A 27,568-nucleotide genomic window follows, 5' to 3' on the forward strand; every position below is an offset into this window, starting at 1 on the left:
GTAAATGCTAATCATTTTTAGTGCATAATCTAAATGTGCATGGAATAAAGTTTATTTTCAATTGGTTTTGAGTATGATATCATCATTTTTTGGCGTATAGCAGTTTTGAGTCCATTAATGGTTCTTGGTAGATGTTTGTAGACCAAAGCTGTCAGATGCCCCCCTTGGCTGTGTAGAGGCCTTTCATGAAGCTGATGAGGATTGTTTTCCGCCCAGTAATGACATTTTTTTAAATTATTAATGTAGTCAGACAAATGAAAGTGAGCTTTGTCACAAAATTGCAGTGATAACGCCGGAAATGTCCGGCCGAGTGATGCGAAGCTTCAGAAATCGACTAAAAATGTGTATCACGAATGAAGGCCACCATCTGGACGATATCCTATTCAAAACCAATTGAAAATAAACTGTATTCCATGCATTCTTAGATGATGTACTAAAATTGTGAATAGCATTTGCCATGTCTTTTTGTTAAGCTTTAAAATCTGGGAGGTATATCTTGCCTCACCCTGTATTTACTATTTACATTCTGTCAGGTACTTGTTCTTCCTCTTTGGTTGAATGTGTGAATTTTATTTTATGGTTGTTCCTCCAATCTTCTACTTTGCTTGTTGGCTGTAAATGAATATACGCCTATTTGGAGGCATATCTTCTGCAGCTGGGTTAGAGCAGGTGCTAGCCTGTACTGTTGATGGTGATGACTAATAGTAAACCTGGTACAGCATATCCAGCTGTGTACATCTCTACTTATGGAGCGAATATCCACATTTTTTTGTGCATGCTTCTCTTGATTAATAAACATTGATTTACTTCCAAATCTGCATCAGACCCAAGATGTTTAAATTAAAGATTTAAGTAGTGACAGAACATGCCGGTGTGCAAGTCAGATGGAGGATGAGCAGCAGAGAAAAGTATTTCGGTGGCTATGATGATTGCAGGGTAGTACAGATATTTCATGTTCCTGTTGTTGTAAGTAGATATTTAATTAGTAGGGGGACATTTACTAAGCAGTGATTAGAGCGGAGAAGTCAGCCAGTGGAGAAGTGCCCATGGCAACCAATCAGTACTGAATTAACATCTATAATTTGCATACTATAAAATTATACAGAGCTGCTGATTGGTTGATGGGGCAACTTCTCCACTGGCTCACTTCTCCGCTCTTATCACTGCTTAGTAAATGTCCCCCTAAATGCCCCATGGATGCTGACATACTTTGTGCAGTGCAACAGTCAGACTATAGACAGGGGCTCGGCGAAGGTGTAGGAATTGATTACTTGGGACCAGGCTTGTTGGTGGTTGTCGAGCAGGGATCTGGGGCATCTACCTTTGTAGCATGTCATGCCATTTGCCTTTTTGGAGGGGGTGTGGCCACACCTCACGGATTTGTGGAGTTAAGTTAGCACAAACACTTTCGACTCCTCACAAGCATGAGTGGTTACTGTGGGCTAAGGAAGTTTATTACCGGACACTGAAGGATTGGATAAATATCTTCTAATGTGATTAATCCCTGTATAGTTTATTACAAATTGATGCAGAAACAAGATTACAAGAGCAACATCAGTATATGCATCCAGTTGTCAATAATGCAGAGTGTTTGTGGTGTTATGACACCAGGGGGCATATGTAATATGGTGCGGGTTGCTGGACTATCTCTGACATTTTTTTAAAGGGGCCATTATTTAAAAGGCAAAACCATGCCTTGTAAATAATTGTCACTTTAAAAAAAAGACAGAGATCATCCAGCAACCCGCAACTCCGGAAAACACAGACCCTATTACATATGGACCCTGGTGTGTTTTCAAGGCACTCATAAAAGTATAGTAAATTAAACAAACTATATGAACAATGCTGTTAATCAAGTGCATCCAATCATACCAGCAGTGCATCCATATGTCATTGGGATTCTTATACAAGACACATTGTACCATGTCTCTATGTCTAAGACTGTTTCCTCTACAGTCATAATCCCCCTATTATGCTTGCTTTTCCTGCAGTATACTAAACTACATGCCATCTATTACTCGATAATAAAGCTCTTTTGTTAGCTATGGATGGCTCAGGGGGTTACAATTAAAGGGACTCTCTGATTTTCTGTATGGATAGTTCATTTATTTTGAGAACTTGTTGTCCAACAAAAATGTTTTGTTTAATCAGATTTCAGTGTTTTTTTTTTTGTCAACTTGTTTGATTTCTTTGGATCCGAGTTAAACTTTTGCATAGAGTGGCGTTCTTGTGCTATGGTCTGTGATATAATATCATGCATTAATGGAATAATTCTGAAGTGTAGTCAGAGGAGTTTGATTTATATATCAAGGTTCATACCTTATTATCGATCTATTGTCCCCTGTCAGCCTCATATTCACCTGTTCACTTGTATACGTCAGCTTGTATAACACAGTGATCAATAGGTTGCCAGATATAGATCGTAGAAAGTTTATGCATAACAAAACTTTGAAGAGATTATCAGATGCATAAATTAATTTCAGACTAGTAGATAAGCAGCACAAAAAAAATAATAATAATAATAAAAAATAATAATAATAATAATAAAAAAAAAATATATATATATATGTATACAAATATATGCAAAAGTCAACGGTAGGCAGCACTCCAGTAATAGTGAGAAGAACGCCAGTGCCTTCCTAGGTCTCCCCATGCACGAGATCCATTGTAGAAATGTAGCCAGGCGGCACTCGGACAAAAGTTACACACACAGCGCTTCAACATTTTGAGATTTATTATCTCGTCATCAGGAAAGGACATACAAATAAAAAAACACCAACCTTATTTACTCCTCTCCACAATAAAAATTCCCGCCACCGGGACCAACAACCGGCGCCCACACAGGACATCATCAGCCGGTGCACCACACATCTTGCACCCATTCTAGATACGCCACTGGTAACGGTGCATCCATAGATTGAGTGGGTATGTCCATGTTAGCTACATTTTTTCCCCAAAAACTATTTGTCAGTTTCACATTAATTAAATGCCAGCTGTTTATATATTATATAAAAAGCAATAACATTTTTAGCTAATAAACTAGCAGCCGCTTCTTACCATAAGAGTTGTTTTATGGTTTAAAACTGCTGTTTCACTTATTTTTATATTACACTAACTGTATGTGGAGAAATTTATAGCATCAGAGACACAATACAACAGAGGGCATAAGATAGTAACAGATATTGACAGCCCTAGACAGCAATGGGTGAGATCATACAGTACACACTTTCATGAGGTAATGGGTGGACCTTGCTTAAAGGGTCATGCTGTATTTTGATATATATTTACTGTCTGTGGTATAATACCCTGGAGAACTGGCTGTCTTTGTTTGCCTAGAATGTAAATCAAGCTATTACATTCTCTCTCTTGCTTTATTTCTTTATAAACTCCGCAGCACATTACATTGTGCTGTCTGTTCTCATCTCCACCGTGACAGTCATTGTAAGAGGTTCAGCGAATAACTTCAGAGAGAAAAATGAGACATGGGCTATTTACAAACCTCTACAGTAATATTTCACCCAGCTTCTATTTTATTGTTAGATAGAAAGATAAATTGCAGATCTTCTTTGTGACTACATTTACAACCCTAAACTGTCCTGACTTGTTTAAAGAACTGAAATATTCCTTCTGGGCTTTCGTTATAAAATAAAATATGCACAAGCCAAAAAAGAGGCCTGGAAGGCTTTACTTACATGCTCTAAGTTACAAATGTCATGTTTAATAATTATTGAGTGGAACATTGACAGGGACATTTAAAGTCATTTTTGTTGATTTTTTTTTTTTTGCATTCCAAATAAAAAAATAAAAAAGGAGAACTTGTATAGGAAACAAACTATTTACTCAGAACTAATATATTGTAAGATTTTTATTGAAATTGGGAAGGTGTGATCTACAGTACACCACTTCAGAGTCTAGATGGCAATATATTCTGCTACTTTGAGAATTAGAGAGGAGTCCAGAAACCTCTCATAGGCAGATGGTAATGCAAAGAATTGATTCTCCTGGGCGCAAATTTAACATCTATACAAAGTTCTCTTTTGGTAACAATATACTCCTATTAGGGTAAATTATGATAAATTAGAGTCCTTCACTAGGTAGTTACTGTGTTCACATGGTGATCAGGGGTGCCACAGCATTTTTAGGTTGGGGTGGCCAATATATAATTTCATTTTGGCGCCCCTAAATTGCTGAATGTCAACCCCTCAGGGCCAGCTGGACACTACCTACTTTTTATTATTATTATTATTAATTTATATGGCGCTACAAGGGTTCCGCAGCGCCCAATTACAGAGTACATATGTACATAATTAAAACAGGAAAACCAGTTGAAGACAATATAGGACAAGTACAGGGTAACTAAGCATAACTACATCAGTAGACGACACTTAAGGGCCCCATACACTAGAACGATATGTCTGAGGCTGAAGTCGGAGGCGATTTCCCTTGAACTATCCCGGGAGCTTCCATATGATTCCAAATGATTTGATACATTTTGCATGCGATATATCGTATGCGATCCCAGCCATGCCTGCGGGAACTGACATATCACGAGTGCAGCACTAACAACCTAGAGGAGTAGAACCGATGCTCACGGGGCCGCGCATCAGATCGGATCGGATACACAGCCAAAATGCCCGATTTCACCCAATATATCATCCCGAATGACCGAATTGGGCTGAAATCGGGCATAATCACTCTAATGTATGTGGCCCTTAAGATAAGTATCAAGGTGGCCGAAAACTGTAGGATTTGGTCAGTTGAGGATTATTAAAGTAAGAAAAGGATAAGCACATGAGGGAAGAGGGCCCTACTCATGAGAGCTTACATTCTAAAGGGGAGGGGCAAACAAGACAGGGGTGACACAGATGGGGTAGACCGAGCGTGGGACAGAGGGTTAGGATGAGTTTTGGCTGGGTTTGGTATAGAAGTGGGTCTTATGAGCCCGTTTGAAGTTCTGTAGAGAGGTGGAGAGTCTGAGGGGGAGAGGTAGAGAATTCTAGAGTAAGGTAGCAGCATGTAAAAAATCTTGGAGGTAGGAATGGGAGGAAGTAATCAGAAGACATGAGAGTCAGTGTACATTAGAAGAGCGAAGAGGACGGTTGGGAGAGAAAAGGGAGGTAAGGTCAGAGATGTAAGTGGGAGAGGAGTGGGTGAGTGCTTTGTAAGTGAGTGGGAGAAGTTTGAATTGGACAGATATATATATTTATGTGAAAATATGTATATATATTTGTTCTTCATAAGATCTGGGTCCACATACCCTTCATTATACAATTTAAAATACTGGCATGGCTTAAGCTAAAAAATTCACCCCTTTTCGGGGCCAGGGCTATATATCTGATATATATAAAATTCATTGGTCTGTTTGTTTGTCCTGTTATGCATTCAGACACCCCTGCATCAATTGGGATGAAACCAATGTGAGGTGGTCCAGTTGGATCCTGGCCAGGTTTTAGGCGGGTTAGGGTCCCGTCGGATATCAGGGAGGAATGTGCAGGGCAGAACTTTGACCCTGAGAGCCTGATCTAGGCCTCCCACTGTATGGATTTAAAGAAAACTTCACAGAGTGGTAACATTGGATCCCAGAAGACATACTAGGGGTGTTGGAGTCCCAGTCGGACCTCCTATTGGTGTATGCTGGACAGAACTTTGACCCAGGGAGCCTGTTCTAGTCCTGTCACTGGATGGGTTTGGAAAAAAAAGAGTGGAAACATTGCACCTCCGAAGACATACTAGGGGGTTGGGGTCAGTTGGACCTCATGGCAGAATGTGCCGTGCAGAACTGTGACCCAGGAAACCTGTTCTGGGCATTCCACTTGATTGATTTGAAATAAATCTTCAGAAAGTAGTAACATTGAATCCCAGAAGACATACCAGGGGGATGCAGTTCCATTCGGACCTCATGTTGGTGTTCACTGGGAATAACTTTGACACAGGGAGTCTGTTTTGGGCCTTTCACTGCATGGATTTGAATGAAAACTTTAATGAACAGTAATAACTGACATGAAATAACCATAAATCAATGAACTAAAATAACTGACAGAAATGGAGGTGGGAAGATACAATTGTTGTGTACCCAAATGTCTTGGCATAGAAACATTGACTGGTACCCTCAAATATTTCACCCCTTGACCACCTTGTTCTGACACCTATGCACATGGTAAAATATTTATTAGATCAAATGACATAGCTCTTTCCCAACACTTCAATAACACCAGTGAATTTTACGCGTTTCACAAGACATCTGTATGTTTTATTAGAAAAAAATGTGCTGTAGTTAATTAGTGGGTAGAAATGTCCATAAACTTATATACAATAGTGTCCCTACAGCCTTCCAGATCAATGCAGCATATGGTACAAAGCATGCTAGAGATAGGTAGAGTAATATCATGAAATGATCTTATAATGGGCCTGAAGTTGGTGGGTTAATGTGACCCCATTGCCATGTAAATGTGGTCATTGCTCATTCCAGCAGTACAGTGATACTGTACATAGGAGAACAGGCATTGCACTCATAGCATCTAGATTAATGCTATTTGGATGAAATACTTACTGGCCTGGTTATCTTTCATATATAGTGATCACTAAGCCTTTAAGGAGATTTAGGAATGACAGTATGAAGGCTACAGTAAACCCCCACTGTGATTGTACAGTGTATTATGGAAAATATATATATCCTTCCATCTATTTTTCCAACAAGGTGTACAATCTCTGATTGGGGAGTGCCTTTGTGCAAATTCTCTGAATATCTGTTTGTGTGACTGAGGATCTAAATTAAAACTAGCATAAAAGTGCAGTTTCCCTCATCAGATATACCTGGTAGGTGCAGAAGGTTCCCCCTAATGTCCAAACACTACTACGGCCTACATGTAAAATGTAAGTCTGCAGAGCATTGCTGACCTGGGAAGTGCCCCATTAATGTTCATTCCCTACCATCTGATGTTCAGTTAGATATCTTGTACCAAAACATAAAATCAATTTTTTTTATATGTGCTGCAAGGGCTTTGCCATTAACAACACAAGTGGTTATGGGTAATACAAGCTATGAATGTAATAACAGTATTCAGAGCTGGATTAAGGGAGGGGGATACAGGGGATGAGTACCCCCAGGACCACCTCTCTAAGGGGGCCCACGGCAGCAGCTGCAAAGTATGTCTCTAAAAGAAACAGCCTTCTATTACAAGGCACTGTTGGTGGCTGGAAGTCCAATTAGCTGCAGCCGCTGATTATGCTACCTGGCCCGACTCCACTGTGACCCATCCTCACACTTCCAGGCTACCAGCAAGTCTCTGCCTCAGCCATCCAGCTATCAACCTGCTCCTGACACTCTCACTCTCTCCTCTCCTCCCTTTTGCAGAGGATGAGTAGCTGGAGATAACTGCTGAGTGGGCCTGGACTGCAATAGAGCAACACATAGTAGCACAAATAAGCAGCAACACATGCAACTCATTAATTTATGAATTTACGGTTATCACTGTCCCAGTTAGTGGAGCTACTTTTTTTTTTTTACTCTTACCTGTCTGCTGACTTGTGTATCCATGTGCATTAACATTTGTATATGCCATCATTTCTAGTTAATTCACATGAGCTAGATGAATATTAACTGCATGATGTAATTTAATCTTCAGAAGGGATGCCAATGCCGCCTGCAAATATAGGTTGCTTATCCTTGTTTTAAAGTGTCATGATTGTCACCCTTATTGTTTTATTGTCTTCTGAATGATGTGACAGGGGTGTATCTAGGGGTCCAAGCATCCCAGGCAAAGTAAGGGACTGTTGCCTCCCTCCTTCCCCCAATATTTAAAAAGAGGGAAGGCTTGTACATATGCCAAAAAAGAGCAAGGTCCAGTAGGGATGGGGCATGTCCAGACAACAGTGCCCCTTACACATTATGCCACAGATTAGTAATAGTGCCCCTTACACATTATGCCACACAACAGTCCCTTACACATTATGCCCACATAGTAATTAATATGACCACAAAATGATAATTAAACTTAACCTGTCCCTGACTCCCCTCTCCAGTGCACTTTACCTTACAGATCTGTTCTGTATCCAATGCTGCTGCTTTCTGGCTGCCTGGGCTTGACTCCACCCCTTGACTACACTGCTGCAGAACATGCCCTATTGTCCAGCACCACACTACAGCGTTCCAAACTCAAAATAAACTACAGCACCCAACAGCTCTTGCTGCCAGGAGCTCCTGGCATGAAGGACTATCGGAAGCATTTGTTTATTTTGAGTTTCTTCACTTTGATGCTGTGCCGAACACTGGCACCAGTAACAATGGCTGCTGTGGGAGTTTCCGGGTCAGGCACTGCCAAGTGGGCACACCATATAATGCCATCGAGATTCTACTTATTGGCCACAGGTGGCTCCGCCTGACAGTGCCCCCATCCTGGCCAATGGGTAGATATCCTGATACCTTCACTTTTGGACATCACACAACAGTAAGCACACGTGCACTTTAGCTGACGCTGAAAGTTGCTCATATCCCATAGAGATGTGCACCGGAAATTTTTCGGGTTTTGTGTTTTGGTTTTGGGTTCGGTTCCGCGGCCGTGTTTTGGGTTCGAACGCGTTTTGGCAAAACCTCACCGAATTTTTTTTGTCGGATTCGGGTGTGTTTTGGATTCGGGTGTTTTTTTCAAAAAACCCTAAAAAACAGCTTAAATAATAGAATTTGGGGGTCATTTTGATCCCAAAGTATTATTAACCTCAATAACCATAATTTCCACTCATTTTCAGTCTATTCTGAACACCTCACACCTCACAATATTATTTTTAGTCCTAAAATTTGCACCGAGGTCGCTGGATGACTGAGCTCAGCGACCCAAGTGGCCGACACAAACACCTGGCCCATCTAGGAGTGGCATTGCAGTGTCACGCAGGATGGCCCTTCCAAAAAACACTCCCCAAACAGCACATGACGCAAAGAAAAAAAGAGGCGCAATGAGGTAGCTGTGTGACTAAGCTCAGCGACCCAAGTGGCCGACACAAACACCTGGCCCATCTAGGAGTGGCACTGCAGTGTCAGGCAGGATGGCCCTTCCAAAAAATACTCCCCAAACAGCACATGACGCAAAGAAGAAAAAAAAGAGGCGCAATGAGGTAGCTGTGTGACTAAGCTCAGCGACCCTAGTGGCCGACACAAACACCTGGCCCATCTAGGAGTGGCACTGCAGTGTCAGGCAGGATGGCCCTTCCAAAAAACACTCCCCAAACAGCACATGACGCAAAGAAAAAAAGAGGCGCAATGAGGTAGCTGTGTGAGTAAGCTCAGCGACCCTAGTGGCCGACACAAACACCTGGCCCATCTAGGAGTGACACTGCAGTGTCACGCAGGATGGCCCTTCAAAAAAACACTCCCCAAACAGCACATGACGCAAAGAAAAAAAGAGGCGCAATGAGGTAGCTGTGTGAGTAAGCTAAGCGACCCTAGTGGCCGACACAAACACCTGGCCCATCTAGGAGTGGCACTGCAGTGTCACGCAGGATGGCCCTTCAAAAAAACACTCCCCAAACAGCACATGACGCAAAGAAAAAAAGAGGCGCAATGAGGTAGCTGTGTGACTAAGCTCAGCGACCCAAGTGGCCGACACAAACACCTGGCCCATCTAGGAGTGGCACTGCAGTGTCAGGCAGGATGGCCCTTCCAAAAAACACTCCCCAAACAGCACATGACGCAAAGAAAAAAAGAGGCGCAATGAGGTAGCTGTGTGAGTAAGCTCAGCGACCCTAGTGGCCGACACAAACACCTGGCCCATCTAGGAGTGGCACTGCAGTGTCACGCAGGATGGCCCTTCAAAAAAACACTCCCCAAACAGCACATGACGCAAAGAAAAAAAGAGGCGCAATGAGGTAGCTGTGTGAGTAAGCTAAGCGACCCTAGTGGCCGACACAAACACCTGGCCCATCTAGGAGTGTCACTGCAGTGTCACGCAGAATGGCCCTTCCAAAAAACACTCCCCAAACAGCACATGACGCAAAGAAAAAAAGAGGCGCAATGAGGTAGCTGTGTGACTAAGCTCAGCGACCCAAGTGGCCGACACAAACACCTGGCCCATCTAGGAGTGGCACTGCAGTGTCAGGCAGGATGGCCCTTCCAGAAAACACTCCCCAAACAGCACATTACGCAAAGAAAAAAAGAGGCGCAATAAGGTAGCTGTGTGAGTAAGCTCAGTGACCCTAGTGGCCGACACAAACACCTGGCCCATCTAGGAGTGGCACTGCAGTGTCACGCAGGATGGCCCTTCAAAAAAACACTCCCCAAACAGCACATGACGCAAAGAAAAAAAGAGGCGCAATGAGGTAGCTGTGTGAGTAAGCTAAGCGACCCTAGTGGCCGACACAAACACCTGGCCCATCTAGGAGTGGCACTGTAGTGTCACGCAGAATGGCCCTTCCAAAAAACACTCCCCAAACAGCACATGACGCAAAGAAAAAAAGAGGCGCAATGAGGTAGCTGTGTGACTAAGCTCAGCGACCCAAGTGGCCGACATAAACACCTGGCCCATCTAGGAGTGGCACTGCAGTGTCAGGCAGGATGGCCCTTCCAAAAAACACTCCCCAAACAGCACATTACGCAAAGAAAAAAAGAGGCGCAATGAGGTAGCTGTGTGAGTAAGCTCAGCGACCCTAGTGGCCGACACAAACACCTGGCCCATCTAGGAGTGGCACTGCAGTGTCACGCAGGATGGCCCTTCCAAAAAACACTCCCCAAACAGCACATGACGCAAAGAAAAAAAGAGGCGTAATGAGGTAGCTGTGTGACTAAGCTCAGCGACCCAAGTGGCCGACACAAACACCTGGCCCATCTAGGAGTGGCACTGCAGTGTCAGGCAGGATGGCCCTTCCAAAAAATACTCCCCAAACAGCACATGACGCAAAGGAGAAAAAAAAGAGGCGCAATGAGGTAGCTGTGTGACTAAGCTCAGCGACCCTAGTGGCCGACACAAACACCTGGCCCATCTAGGAGTGGCACTGCAGTGTCACGCAGGCTGGCCCTTCCAAAAAACACTCCCCAAACAGCACATGACGCAAAGAAAAATGAAAGAAAAAAGAGGTGCAAGATGGAATTGTCCTTGGGCCCTCCCACCCACCCTTATGTTGTATAAACAGGACATGCACACTTTAACCAACCCATCATTTCAGTGACAGGGTCTGCCACGCGACTGTGACTGAAATGACGGGTTGGTTTGGACCCCCACCAAAAAAGAAGCAATTAATCTCTCCTTGCACAAACTGGCTCTACAGAGGCAAGATGTCCACCTCATCATCATCCTCCGATTCATCACCGTGTACATCCCCCTCCTCACAGATTATCAATTCGTCCCCACTGGAATCCACCATCACAGCTCCCTGTGTACTTTGTGGAGGCAATTGCTGCTGGTGAATGTCTCCATGGAGGAATTGATTATAATTCATTTTAATGAACATCATCTTCTCCACATTTTCTGGAAGTAACCTCGTACGCCGATTGCTGACAAGGTGAGCGGCGGCACTAAACACTCTTTCGGAGTACACACTTGTGGGAGGGCAACCTAGGTAGAATAAAGACAGTTTGTGCAAGGGCCTCCAAATTGCCTCTTTTTCCTGCCAGTATACGTACGGACTGTCTGACGTGCCTACTTGGATGCGGTCACTCATATAATCCTCCACCATTCTTTCAATGGGGAGAGAATCATATGCAGTGACAGTAGACGACATGTCCGTAATCGTTGGCAGGAACTTCAGTCCGGACCAGATGTCAGCATCAGCAGTCACTCCAGACTGCCCTGCATCACCGCCAGCGGGTGGGCTCGGAATTCTGAGCCTTTTCCTCGCACCCCCAGTTGCGGGAGAATGTGAAGGAGGAGATGTTGACAGGTCGCGTTCCGCTTGACTTGACAATTTTCTCACCAGCAGTTCTTTGAACCCCTGCAGACTTGTGTCTGCCGGAAAGAGAGATCCAAGGTAGGTTTTAAATCTAGGATCGAGCACGGTGGCCAAAATGTAGTGCTCTGATTTCAACAGATTGACCACCCGTGAATCCTTGTTAAGCGAATTAAGGGCTCCATCCACAAGTCCCACATGCCTAGCGGAATCGTTCTGTGTTAGCTCCTCCTTCAATGTCTCCAGCTTCTTTTGCAAAAGCCTGATGAGGGGAATGACCTGACTCAGGCTGGCAGTGTCTGAACTGACTTCACGTGTGGCAAGTTCAAAAGGTTGCAGAACCTTGCACAACGTTGAAATCATTCTCCACTGCGCTTGAGACAGGTGCATTCCACCTCCTATATCGTGCTCAGTTGTATAGGCTTGAATGGCCTTTTGCTGCTCCTCCAACCTCTGAAGCATATAGAGGGTTAAATTCCACCTCGTTACCACTTCTTGTTTCAGATGATGGCAGGGCAGGTTCAGGCGTTTTTGGTGGTGCTCCAGTCTTCTGTACGTGGTGCCTGTACGCCGAAAGTGTCCCGCAATTCACTGGCCACCGACAGCATCTCTTGCACGCCCCTCTCGTTTTTTAAATAATTCTGCACCACCAAATTCAAGGTATGTGCAAAACATGGGACGTGCTGGAATTTGCCCATATTTAATGCACACACAATATTGCTGGCGTTGTCCGATGCCACAAATCCACAGGAGAGTCCAATTGGGGTAAGCCATTCTGCGATGATCTTCCTCAGTTGCCGTAAGAGGTTTTTAGCTGTGTGCGTATTCTGGAAAGCGGTGATACAAAGCGTAGCCTGCCTAGGAAAGAGTTGGCGTTTGCGAGATGCTGCTACTGGTGCCGCCGCTGCTGTTCTTGCGGCGGGAGTCCATACATCTACCCAGTGGGCTGTCACAGTCATATAGTCCTGAGTCTGCCCTGCTCCACTTGTCCACATGTCCGTGGTTAAGTGGACATTGGGTACAACTGCATTTTTTAGCACACTGGTGAGTCTTTTTCTGAGGTCTGTGTACATTTTCGGTATCGCCTGCCTAGAGAAATGGAACCTAGATGGTATTTGGTACCGGGGACACAGTACCTCAAACAAGTCTATAGTTGGCTCTGCAGTAATGATGGATACCGGAACCACGTTTCTCACCGCCCAGGATGCCAAGGCCTCAGTTATCCGCTTTGCAGCAGGATGACTGCTGTGATATTTCATCTTCCTCGCAAAGGACTGTTGGACAGTCAATTGCTTGGTGGAAGTAGTAAAAGTGGTCTTACGACTTCCCCTCTGGGATGACCATCGACTCCCAGCAGCAACAACAGCAGCGCCAGCAGCAGTAGGCGTTACACGCAAGGATGCATCGGAGGAATCCCAGGCAGGAGAGGACTCGTCAGAATTGCCAGTGACATGGCCTGCAGGACTATTGGCATTCCTGGGGAAGGAGGAAATTGACACTGAGGGAGTTGGTGGGGTGGTTTGCGTGAGCTTGGTTACAAGAGGAAGGGATTTACTGGTCAGTGGACTGCTTCTGCTGTCGCCCAAAGTTTTTGAACTTGTCACTGACTTATGATGAATGCGCTGCAGGTGACGTATAAGGGAGGATGTTCCGAGGTGGTTAACGTCCTTTCCCCTACTTATTACAGCTTGACAAAGGCAACACATGGCTTGACAAATGTTGTCCGCATTTCTGTTGAAATTCTTCCACACCGAAGAGCTGATTTTTTTGGTATTTTCACCAGGCATGTCAATGGCCATATTCCTCCCACGGACAACAGGTGTCTCCCCGGGTGCCTGACTTAAACAAACCACCTCACCATCAGAATCCTCCTGGTCAATTTCCTCCCCAGCGCCAGCAACACCCATATCCTCCTCATCCTGGTGTACTTCAACACTGACATCTTCAATCTGACTATCAGGAACTAGACTGCGGGTGCTCCTTCCAGCACTTGCAGGGGGCGTGCAAATGGTGGAAGGCGCATGCTCTTCACGTCCAGTGTTGGGAAGGTCAGGCATCACAACCGACACAATTGGACTCTCCTTGTGGATTTGTGATTTCGAAGAACGCACAGTTCTTTGCTGTGCTTTTGCCAGCTTAAGTCTTTTCATTTTTCTAGCGAGAGGCTGAGTGCTTCCATCCTCATGTGAAGCTGAACCACTAGCCATGAACATAGGCCAGGGCCTCAGCCGTTCCTTGCCACTCCGTGTGGTAAATGGAATATTGGCAAGTTTACGCTTCTCCTCCGACGATTTTATTTTAGATTTTTGAGTCCTTTTTTTACTGATATTTGGTGTTTTGGATTTTACATGCTCTGTACTATGACATTGGGCATCGGCCTTGGCAGACGACGTTGATGGCATTTCATCGTCTCGGCCATGACTAGTGGCAGCAGCTTCAGCACGAGGTGGAAGTCGATCTTGATCTTTCCCTATTTTTGGAACCTCAACATTTTTGTTCTCCATATTTTAATAGGCACAACTAAAAGGCACCTCAGGTAAACAATGGAGATGGATGGATACTAGTATACTTATGGATGACGAGTGACTGCCGACACAGAGGTAGCTACAGCCGTGGACTACCGTACTGCGTCTGCTAGTATAGACTGGATGATAATGATATAAAAAATATATATATATCACTACTGCAGGACAGGTATATATTATATAATGACGGACCTGCTGGACACTGTCAGCAGCAGACTCCTAAACTACTAGTATGAAGAATATAGAAAAAAAAACCCCACCACAGGTAGGTATACAATTATGGACGAGCACTGCCGACACAGAGGTAGCTACAGCCGTGGACTACCGTACTGCGTCTGCTAGTATAGACTGGATGATAATGATATAAAAAAAATATATATATCACTACTGCAGGACAGGTATATATTATATAATGACGGACCTGCTGGACACTGTCAGCAGCAGACTCCTAAACTACTAGTATGAAGAAGATAGAAAAAAAAAAAACCACCACAGGTAGGTATACAATTATGGACGAGCACTGCCGACACAGAGGTAGCTACAGCCGTGGACTACCGTACTGCGTCTGCTAGTATAGACTGGATGATAATGATATAAAAAATATATATATATCACTACTGCAGGACAGGTATATATTATATAATGACGGACCTGCTGGACACTCTCAGCAGCAGACTCCTAAACTACTAGTATGAAGAAGATAGAAAAAAAAAAACCCACCACAGGTAGGTGTACAATTATGGACGAGCACTGCCGACACAGAGGTAGCTACAGCCGTGGACTACCGTACTGCGTCTGCTAGTATAGACTGGATGATAATGATATAAAAAAAATATATATATCACTACTGCAGGACAGGTATATATTATATAATGACGGACCTGCTGGACACTGTCAGCAGCAGACTCCTAAACTACTAGTATGAAGAAGATAGAAAAAAAAAACCACCACAGGTAGGTATACAATTATGGACGAGCACTGCCGACACAGAGGTAGCTACAGCCGTGGACTACCGTACTGCGTCTGCTAGTATAGACTGGATGATAATGATATAAAAAATATATATATATCACTACTGCAGGACAGGTATATATTATATAATGACGGACCTGCTTGACACTGTCAGCGGCAGACTCCTAAACTACTAGTATGAAGAAGATAGAAAAAAAAACCCCACCACAGGTAGGTATACAATTATGGACGAGCACTGCCGACACAGAGGTAGCTACAGCCGTGGACTACCGTACTGCGTCTGCTAGTATAGACTGGATGATAATGATATAAAAAATGTATATATATCACTACTGCAGGACAGGTATATATTATATAATGACGGACCTGCTGGACACTGTCAGCAGCAGACTCCTAAACTACTAGTATGAAGAAGATAGAAAAAAAAAACCCACCACAGGTAGGTATACAATTATGGACGAGCACTGCCGACACAGAGGTAGCTACAGCCGTGGACTACCGTACTGCGTCTGCTAGTATAGACTGGATGATAATGATATAAAATATATATATATATCACTACTGCAGGACAGGTATATATTATATAATGACGGACCTGCTGGACACTGTCAGCAGCAGACTCCTAAACTACTAGTATGAAGAAGATAGAAAAAAAAAACCCACCACAGGTAGGTATACAATTATGGACGAGCACTGCTGACACAGAGGTAGCTACAGCCGTGGACTACCGTACTGCGTCTGCTAGTATAGACTGGATGATAATGATATAAAATATATATATATATATCACTACTGCAGGACAGGTATATATTATATAATGACGGACCTGCTGGACACTGTCAGCAGCAGACTCCTAAACTACTAGTATGAAGAAGATAGAAAAAAAAAAACCACCACAGGTAGGTATACAATTATGGACGAGCACTGCCGACACAGAGGTAGCTACAGCCGTGGACTACCGTACTGTGTCTGCTAGTATAGACTGGATGATAATGATATAAAATATATATATATATCACTACTGCAGGACAGGTATATATTATATAATGACGGACCTGCTGGACACTGTCAGCAGCAGACTCCTAAACTACTAGTATGAAGAAGATAGAAAAAAAAACCCACCACAGGTAGGTATACAATTATGGACGAGCACTGCCGACACAGAGGTAGCTACAGCCGTGGACTACCGTACTGCGTCTGCTAGTATAGACTGGATGATAATGATATAAAAAATATATATATATCACTACTGCAGGACAGGTATATATTATATAATGACGGACCTGCTGGACACTGTCAGCAGCAGACTCCTAAACTACTAGTATGAAGAAGATAGAAAAAAAAAACCACCACAGGTAGGTATACAATTATGGACGAGCACTGCCGACACAGAGGTAGCTACTGCCGTGGACTAGCGTACTGCGTCTGCTAGTATAGACTGGATGATAATGATATAAAAAATATATATATCACTACTGCAGGACAGGTATATATTATATAATGACGGACCTGCTGGACACTGTCAGCAGCAGACTCCTAAACTACTAGTATGAAGAAGATAGAAAAAAAAACCCACCACAGGTAGGTATACAATTATGGACGAGCACTGCCGACACAGAGGTAGCTACAGCCGTGGACTACCGTACTGCGTCTGCTAGTATAGACTGGATGATAATGATATAAAAAAAATATATATATCACTACTGCAGGACAGGTATATATTATATAATGACGGACCTGCTGGACACTGTCAGCAGCAGACTCCTAAACTACTAGTATGAAGAAGATAGAAAAAAAAACCCACCACAGGTAGGTATACAATTATGGACGAGCACTGCCGACACAGAGGTAGCTACAGCCGTGGACTACCGTACTGCGTCTGCTAGTATAGACTGGATGATAATGATATAAAAAATATATATATATCACTACTGCAGGTATATATTATAATATAATGAATGACGGACCTGCTGGACACTGTCTGTCAGCAGAATGTGTTTATAGAATAAAAAAAAAAAACACCACACTAGTGTTTAACTTTTTCAGGCAGACAATATACTGGTGGTCACTGGTCAGTCACACTGGCAGCAAAAGTGTGCACTGTTATGTACTCCTGCTATAACTGCTCCCCAGTCTCCCCCACAATTAAGCTGTGTGAGCAGTGAGCACTCAGCACAGTCAGATATACATAGATGATATTATCATGCAGCACACTGAGGCTGAGCACAGATATGGTATGTGACTGTGTATCTTTTTTTTTCAGGCAGAGAACGGATTTTAAATAATAAATAAAACTGGTGGTCACTACTATAACTATCAGCAAATCTCTGCACTCTCTGAGTACTCCTAATGCTCCCCAAAATTACTAAAATTAAATTACTAGTAAATCAAGTGTCTCACTCTCTATCTAAACGGAGAGGACGCCAGCCACGTCCTCTCCCTATCAATCTCAATGCACGTGTGAAAATGGCGGCGACGCGCGGCTCCTTATATAGAATCCGAGTCTCGCGATAGAATATGAGCCTCGCGAGAATCCGACAGCGGGATGATGACGTTCGGGCGCGCTCGGGTTAGCCGAGCAAGGCGGGAAGATCCGAGTCTGCCTCGGACCCGTGTAAAAAGGCTGAAGTTCGGGGGGGTTCGGATTTCGAGGAACCGAACCCGCTCATCTCTAATATCCCACTCATGTTAGAAAAATGACAGAAACTGACTTATTTGTTATGGGCTAGGGAGCATACTTTCTTGAACCCTTAAGTTTTCTTAATTATTCCTCAGTACTTGCGATGAAAATAATGGGCCTGAATCTGAATTGTACATAAATTAGCATTTCTTTGCACCTAGTTTTTGCAGTCTGTACTGCAGAATACATGCATTTCTCATTCTGCGAAATGTGCATTACTATATGTCACCCCAACTGTCGTTATTCCACATGTACAGCATCAAAACAGTACAGGGAGGTGAGCCTGGGGGCTTCCCAGCTTCTTGAGAAGCATTGGGCACGCCCCAACATGATGTAACCAGGGTTTTGCTGCTAGGCAATGCCACTCCCACCCAAGGCCACGCCCCCTCCCGATTAGAGGACTTCAAAAGTTGGGAGGTATGTTACTGGGTGACAGCTGGGATGCGCTAGGCTGGAGCTTTGGCTAGCGCCCAGTGAGGCCATGCACCGGAGGAGGCTTCATGGTCTACCCCGCTGCAGGACGTATGCTGCAGTCTGATGAAGGTGCGGGGGGTGGGGGGGAAGGCACACAAACAGAGGTGCTGACAATAGAAGGACCCCTGTCTTAAGTGCCCTGGGCCCCTAGAAGGCTTACTCTTTCCCTGACAATATTGCTTTTAGTGATGTGCACCGGACATTTTTCGGATTTTGTGTTTTGGTTTTGGATTCGGTTCCACGGCCGTGTTTTGGATTCGGACGCGTTCTGGCAAAACCTCCCTGAATTTTTTGTCGGATTCGGGTGTGTTTTGGATTCGGGTGTTTTTTTACAAAAAAACCTCAAAAACAGCTTAAATCATAGAATTTGGGGGTCATTTTGATCCCATAGTATTATTAACCTCAATAACCATAATTTACAATCATTTTCAGTCTATTCTGAACACCTCACACCTCTGAATATTATTTTTAGTCCTAAAATTTACACCGAGGTCGCTGTATGACTTAGCTAAGCGACCCAAGTGGCCGACACAAACACCTGGCCCATCTAGGAGTGGCACTGCAGTGTCAGACAGGATGGCACTTCAAAAAAATAGTCCCCAAACAGCACATGATGCAAAGAAAAAAAGAGGCGCAATGAGGTAGCTGTGTGACTAAGCTAAGCGACCCAAGTGGCCGACACAAACACCTGGCCCATCTAGGAGTGGCACTGCACTGTCAGACAGGATGGACCTTCAAAAAAATAGTCCCCAAACAGCACATGATGCAAAGAAAAAAATAGGTGCACCAAGGTCGCTGGATGGCTAAGCTAAGCGACACAAGTGGCCGACACAAACACCTGGCCCATCTAGGAGTGGCACTGCAGTGTCAGGCAGGATGGCACTTCAAAAAAAATAGTCCCCAAACAGCACATGATGCAAAGAAAAATGAAAGAAAAAAGAGGTGCAAGATGGAATTGTCCTTGGGCCCTCCTTATGTTGTATAAACAGGACACGCACAGTTTAACAAACCCATCATTTCAGCGACAGGGTCTGCCACACAACTGTGACTGAAATGACTGGTTGGTTTGGGCCCCCACCAAAAAAGAAGCAATCAATCTCTCCTTGCACAAACTGGCTCTACAGAGGCAAGATGTCCACCTCCTCCTCATCTCCGATTCCTCACCCCTTTCACTGTGTACATCCCCCTCCTCACAGATTATTAATTCGTCCCCACTGGAGTCCACCATCTCAGGTCCCTGTGTACTTTCTGGAGGCAATTGCTGGTGAATGTCTCCACGGAGGAATTGATTATAATTCATTTTGATGGACATCATCTTCTCCACATTTTCTGGAAGTAACCTCGTATGCCGATTGCTGACAAGGTGAGCGGCTGCACTAAACACTCTTTCGGAGTACACACTGGAGGGTGGGCAACTTAGGTAAAATAAATCCAGTTTCTGCAAGGGCCTCCAAATTGCCTCTTTTTCCTGCCAGTATACGTACGGACTGTCTGACGTGCCTACTTGGATGCGGTCACTCATATAATCCTCCACCATTCTTTCAATGGTGAGAGAATCATATGCAGTGACAGTAGACGACATGTCAGTAATCGTTGGCAGGTCCTTCAGTCCGGACCAGATGTCAGCACTCGCTCCAGACTGCCCTGCATCACCGCCAGCGGGTGGGCTCGGAATTCTTAGCCTTTTCCTCGCACCCCCAGTTGCGGGAGAATGTGATGGAGGAGCTGTTGACAGGTTACGTTCCGCTTGACTTGACAATTTTCTCACCAGCAGGTCTTTGAACCTCTGCAGACTTGTGTCTGCCGGAAAGAGAGATCCAACGTAGGTTTTAAATCTAGGATCGAGCACAGTGGCCAAAATGTAGTGCTCTGATTTCAACAGATTGACCACCCGTGAATCCTGGTTAAGCGAATTAAGGGCTCCATCCACAAGTCCCACATGCCTAGCGGAATCGCTCTGTTTTAGCTCCTCCTTCAATGTCTCCAGCTTCTTCTGCAAAAGCCTGATGAGGGGAATGACCTGACTCAGGCTGGCAGTGTCTGAACTGACTTCACGTGTGGCAAGTTCAAAGGGTTGCAGAACCTTGCACAACGTTGAAATCATTCTCCACTGCGCTTGAGTCAGGTGCATTCCCCCTCCTTTGCCTATATCGTAGGCAGATGTATAGGCTTGAATGGCCTTTTGCTGCTCCTCCATCCTCTGAAGCATATAGAGGGTTGAATTCCACCTCGTTACCACCTCTTGCTTCAGATGATGGCGGGGCAGGTTCAGGACTGTTTGCTGGTGCTCCAGTCTTTGGCACGCGGTGGCTGAATGCCGAAAGTGGCCCGCAATTCTTCGGGCCACCAACAGCATCTCTTGCACACCCCTGTCATTTTTTAAATAATTCTGCACCATCAAATTCAATGTATGTGCAAAACATGGGACGTGCTGGAATTTGCCCAGATGTAATGCACGCACAATATTGCTGGCGTTGTCCGATGTCACAAATCCCCAGGAGAGTCCATTTGGGGTAAGCCATTCTGCGATGATGTTCCTCAGTTTCCGTAAGAGGTTGTCAGCTGTGTGCCTCTTCTGGAAAGCGGTGATACAAAGCGTAGCCTGCCTAGGAACGAGTTGGTGTTTGCGAGATGCTGCTACTGATGCCGCCGCTGCTGTTCTTGCTGCGGGAGGCAATACATCTACCCAGTGGGCTGTCACAGTCATATAGTCCTGAGTCTGCCCTGCTCCACTTGTCCACATGTCCGTGGTTAAGTGGACATTGGGTACAACTGCATTTTTTAGCACACTGGTGAGTCTTTTTCTGAGGTCTGTGTACATTTTCGGTATCGCCTGCCTAGAGAAATGGAACCTAGATGGTATTTGGTACCGGGGACACAGTAACTCAATCAAGTCTGTAGTTGCCTGTGAATTAACGGTGGATAACGGAAACACGTTTCTCACCGCCCAGGCTGCCAAGGCCTGAGTTATCCGCTTTGCAGCAGGATGACTGCTGAGATATTTCATCTTCCTCGCAAAGGACTGTTGGACAGTCAATTGCTTACTGGAAGTAGTACAAGTGGTCTTCCGACTTCCCCTCTGGGATGACGATCGACTCCCAGCAGCAACAACAGCAGAGCCAGGTGCAGTAGGCGTTACACTCAAGGATCCATCGGAGGAATCCCAGTCAGGAGAGGACTCGTCAGACTTTCCAGTGACATGGCCTGCAGGACTATTGGCGTTCCTGTCTAAGGATGAAATTGACACTGAGGGAGTTGGTGGTGTGGTTTGCAGGAGCTTGGTTACAAGAGGAAGGGATTTAGTGGTCAGTGGACTGCTTCCGCTGTCATCCAAAGTTTTTGAACTTGTCACTGACTTATGATGAATGCGCTGCAGGTGACGTATAAGGGAGGATGTTCCGAGGTGGTTAACGTCCTTACCCCTACTTATTACAGCTTGACAAAGGCAACACACGGCTTGACACCTGTTGTCCGTATTTGTGTTAAAATAATTCCACACCGAAGAGGTGATTTTTTTTTGTTATTTGACCAGGCATGTCAATGGCCATATTCGTCCCACGGACAACAGGTGTCTCCCCGGGTGCCTGACTTAAACAAACCACCTCACCATCAGAATCCTCCTTGTCAATTTCCTCCTCAGCGCCAGCAACACCCATATCCTCATCCTGGTGTACTTCAACAGTGACATCTTCAATTTGACTATCAGGAACTGGACTGCGGGTGCTCCTTCCAGCACTTGCAGGGGGCGTGCAAATGGTGGAAGGCGCCACCTCTTCCCGTCCAGTGTTGGGAAGGTCAGGCATCGCAGCCGACACAATTGGACTCTCCTTGGGGATTTGTGATTTAGAAGAACGCACAGTTCTTTGCTGTGCTTTTGCCAGCTTAAGTCTTTTCATTTTTCTAGCGAGAGGATGAGTGCTTCCATCCTCATGTGAAGCTGAACCACTAGCCATGAACATAGGCCAGGGCCTCAGCCGTTCCTTGCCACTCCGTGTCGTAAATGGCATATTGGCAAGTTTACGCTTCTCATTAGATACTTTTAATTTTGATTTTTGGGTCATTTTACTGAACTTTTGTTTTTTGGATTTTACATGCTCTCTACTATGACATTGGGCATCGGCCTTGGCAGATGACGTTGATGGCATTTCATCGTCTCGGCCATGACTAGTGACAGCAGCTTCAGCACAAGGTGGAAGTGGATCTTGATCTTTCCCTATTTTACCCACTACATTTTTGTTCTCCATTTTTTAATGTGTGGAATTATATGCCAGTATCAATAGCAATGGCCTACTACTATATATACTGCGCACAACTGAAAAGCACCACAGGTATGGATGGATAGTATACTTGACGACACAGAGGTAGGTAGAGCAGTGGCCTACTGTACCGTACGGCTATATATTATATACTGGTGGTCAGCAAACTGTGCAAAACTGAAATGCACCACAGGTATGGATGGATAGTATACTTGACGACACAGAGGTAGGTAGAGCAGTGGCCTACTGTACCGTACTGCTATATATTATATACTGGTGGTCAGCAAACTGTGCAAAATTGAAATGCACCACAGGTATGGATGGATAGTATACTTGACGACACAGAGGTAGGTAGAGCAGTGGCCTACTGTACCGTATTGCTATATATTATATACTGGTGGTCAGCAAACTGCAAAACTGAAATGCACCACAGGTATGGATGGATAGTATACTTGACGACACAGAGGTAGGTAGAGCAGTTGCCTACTGTACCGTACTGCTATATATTATATACTGGTGGTCAGCAAACTGTGCAAAACTGAAATGCACCACTGGTATGGATGGATAGTATACTTGACGACACAGAGATAGGTAGAGCAGTGGCCTACTGTACCGTACTGCTATATATTATATACTGGTGGTCAGCAAACTGTGCAAAACTGAAATGCACCACAGGTATGGATGGATAGTTTACTTGACGACACAGAGGTAGGTAGAGCAGTGGCCTTCTGTACCGTACTCCTATATATTATATACTGGTGGTCAGCAAAATTATGCACTGTACTCCTACTATATACTACAATGCAGCACAGATATGGAGCGTTTTTCAGGCAGAGAACGTATAATACTGGTGGTCACTGGTCAGCAAAACTCTGCACTGTACTCCTCCTATATAATACTGCTGGTCCCCAGTCCCCACAATAAAGCAGTGTGAGCACAGATATATGCAGCACACTGAGCACAGATATGGAGCGTTTTGCAGGCAGAGAACGTATAATACTGGTGGTCACTGGTCAGCAAAACTCTGCACTGTACTCCTCCTATATAATACTGCTGGTCCCCAGTCCCCACAATAAAGCAGTGTGAGCACAGATATATGCAGCACACTGAGCACAGATATGGAGCGTTTTTCAGGCAGAGAACGTATAATACTGGTGGTCACTGGTCAGCAAAACTCTGCACTGTACTCCTCCTATAATACTGCTGGTCCCCAGAATAAAGATATTTGCAGCCCCCTGAAACAAAGTGAGAGGACGCCAGCCACGTCCTCTAACTATCATTTCCAATGCACGAGTGAAAAATGGCGGCGACGCGCGGCTCCTTATATAGAATCCGAATCTCGCGAGAATCCGACAGCGGGATGAAGACGTTCGGGCGCGCTCGGGTTAACCGAGCCATACGGGAGAATCCGAGTCTGCCTCGGACCCGTATAAAATGGGTGAATTTCGGGGGGGTTCGGATTCCGAGGAACCAAACCCGCTCATCACTAATTGCTTTATTCTGTAATGTGAACATTTGCCAGTAGTATAGTTTTAATTGCCCTACACTTATTCCACACAAATTATGTGTTAACTAGCATTTATCGATGAACTTTCGTTTGTCCAAATATCTGTGTAACTCTCAAAGGATTTTCTGTATTTGCATATATCTCTATGTACATTGTAAGTTATAAATGAGTACTTTTATAGCAGACATTGGGAAAAACTTTTGAAAATATATGTGCTATTACTGCTATACTGTTTCTTTATATATCAATGTACCATGACCAGGTATATAACATGCATCAGTTGTTTTAGTTATCTAATACTATCCTTGCCAGTTATATTACATGCATGTACCCTGACTAAATATATTACAATCTACTCTGACCAGGTATAATACATGCTTCAATTGTTTTAGTTATCTAATACTCCTCTTAGAGGTCATGGTATAACTGTAGAGTGGAGACATCACTGTGTAGGATAGATGACATCAGGTGTGGTGTACAGTGAGGGCTTAGTTACCATAGATAGGTTAAGAGCAGGGGTGGGCAATTATTTCAGCTGAGGGGCCACTTGACACTTTCTTGTCACTATCCGTGGGCCACGCATAAAATAGAAGCCCCCCCCCCCATGTGCCAAAAATATAGGGACGTGGCTTTGTGTGGAAGGGGCATGGCCAAAAAATAATACAGATACATATTAGGCTGCTCCATTATTCAAATTGCGCCACACAGTAGCGCCACTTACACACATTACACCAGGTAGAGCCCCTTTTACACACATTATGGCAGTTAGAGCCCCTTTTACACACATTATAGCATGTAGAGCTCCCTTATACACAGTATGGATGGTAGAGCCCCCTTTTACACATTAACATTTTATTTGGGATAATCATTAAGCAGCAAGCAAATTATCCAGTGTCTTATGGCCCTTGGGGAAAGGTGTGACACAGTGATAGAACTCGGGGGGTGACACAGTGACAGAACACGGGGGGGTGACACAGTGACAGAACACGGGGGGGAGGGGGGGGTGACAGTGATAGAACACGGTGGGGGTGACAGTGACAGAACACAGTGGGTTTGACACGGTGACAGAACACTAGGGTGACACAGTGACAGAACACGGGGGTGTGACACAGTGACAGAACACGGGGGTGTGACACAGTGACAGAACACGGAGGTGTGACACAGTGACAGAACACTGGGGTGACACGGTGACAGAACACGGTGGGGGTGACACAGTGACCGAACACGGGGGGTGACAGAACACTGGGGTGTGACACAGTGACAGAACATGGGGGTGTGAAACAGTGACAGAACACTGGGGTGTGACACAGTGACAGAACACTGGGGTGTGACACAGTGACAGAACACGGTGGGGGTGACACAATGACAGAACACGGTGGGGGTGACACAGTGACAGAACACGGGGAGTGACACGGTGACAGAACACTGGGGTGACAGTGACAGAACACGGGGGGTGTCACTGTGACAGAACACGGGAGGGGTTGGTACAGCGAGAGCTAAAGACCTCTACCCCCAACCTAAAAACAGTCTGACGCCACTGCCCGCACACACAAATATACGCACACTAAAACACACACTTTATTTCTTTCAATCACTTTTTCCAGTAACTCACTGATCTGGCTGGTAGTGGCAGGAAGGATTGATCTGTAGTAGTCTGCTCTTGTCCCGTGTAGCCCCGCCCCCTTAGATCCCGTGTAACCATGCCCCCTCGTCGGCCCGTAGCTCTGCCCCTTTTTCGTCTGAACACAGCAGTTGTCACTGGGGACTCTGGAGGCACCGTGCAGCAGCAGCAGGGGAGACTGCATCGGCAGCTTGAAGGTACTGCAGAGCAATGACAAGCAGTCGGGCCGCTTGTCATTGCTCGCTGGTGGGAGGCAGTGGGCCGGGCAGGATCGGTTTGCGGGCCGTATTTTGCCCACCCCTAGTTAAGAGGGTGAAAGCTGTTATCAGGCCCAGAGCTGAGAGGGGCTCACTTTCCCTGTCACAGTTATATGTGTTATACAGGTTGAGTATCCTATATCCAAATATTCCGAAATACAGGATATTCCGAAATACGGAATTTTTTGAGTGAGAGTGAGATAGTGAAACCTTTGTTTTCTGTTGGCTCAATGTACACAAACTTTGTTTAATACACAAAGTTATTAAAAATATTGTATTATAAGACCTTCAGGCTGTGAGTATAAGGTGTATATGAAACACAAATGCATTCTGTGCTTAAAATTAGGTCCCATCCCCATGATATCTCATTATGGTTTCAATTATTCCAAAATACGGAAAAATCTGATATCCAAAATACTTCTGGTCCCAAGCATTTTGGATAAGGTATACTTAACCTGTATATATTTTTCACCATTGGTAAATACATAGGGCCCCTTATAAACTTTTTCTTTGTGGCCTGCAATATATCTAGGTATTCCCCTGGACCTGCTCATTTTAAAGTGGTATAAAATGAACTGGACGGCACTATAATTTTACATAATATGAACTGGGGCACTGTAATTTGATACAGTATGAAGTGGAGGCACTATGTCATAATGTGAATGGTAGGGGTAATGTTACTGAAAGTGTACTGGCAGCCCTACAATGTGACATAACATGAACTAGGGCACTACTATGGTTCATGAAATAAACTAGGGCACTACTATGGGGCATAACATTAACATAGACACTACTATGGTTCAGAAAATGAACTAGAGCTCTATTATGGGACATAAAACTAACATCCTTATTGTACACACTGATTGAGTGACAGCTTTATAATTTAAAATTAATATTTTTGTACATTTTTAAGAACAAACTTTCACTGATTAGTCCTGTCATTTACTATGCAAAATGTTTAACTGATATCAGACCTTTACCTATTCAGAGACTCATAGGGTGGTATTCAAATGATATATCATGCCCAATCTTCATTATAAATTGATCCCTGTTATCGTGCATATTGCGCCCATAGTAATCAGATTTAGCTGTGTAAAGGGTTAGGGTGCCTCGCTACCCCGGGGGTAGCAAGCGGAAATGATGATACCACTCCTGTCAGCAGAAGCAGAACACGTGTGGAAGGGAGCGGAAAGAATTGAATACCCATAGAGAATCTGTTTAAAATCCTGACTGTTTCTTGAAGTATAACACACACTCTACTCTTATACAGTTGGGGCTCCCATATTTTTTTGAAAGAAATTATAATAAAAAAAGGCAATTAGAAGTACATCATATAGCGCTAAGTCTTTACCAACATGGGCAGTACGGATGGTGTAATGGTTAGCATTACTGCCTCACAGCACTG

General features: G+C 44.5%; 1 protein-coding gene across 1 annotated transcript in view; it reads left to right on the forward strand.

The window, feature by feature from the left end:
• Positions 1-27,568, forward strand: part of EPHA10 (EPH receptor A10) — a 978,906-nt gene that overhangs the window by 4,504 nt on the left and 946,834 nt on the right. The gene's annotated exons all lie outside the window — the stretch shown is intronic.

The sequence above is a fragment of the Pseudophryne corroboree genome, chromosome 2 (genome assembly GCF_028390025.1).
Source record: "Pseudophryne corroboree isolate aPseCor3 chromosome 2, aPseCor3.hap2, whole genome shotgun sequence".
In the NCBI taxonomy this organism is placed as follows: domain Eukaryota; kingdom Metazoa; phylum Chordata; class Amphibia; order Anura; family Myobatrachidae; genus Pseudophryne; species Pseudophryne corroboree.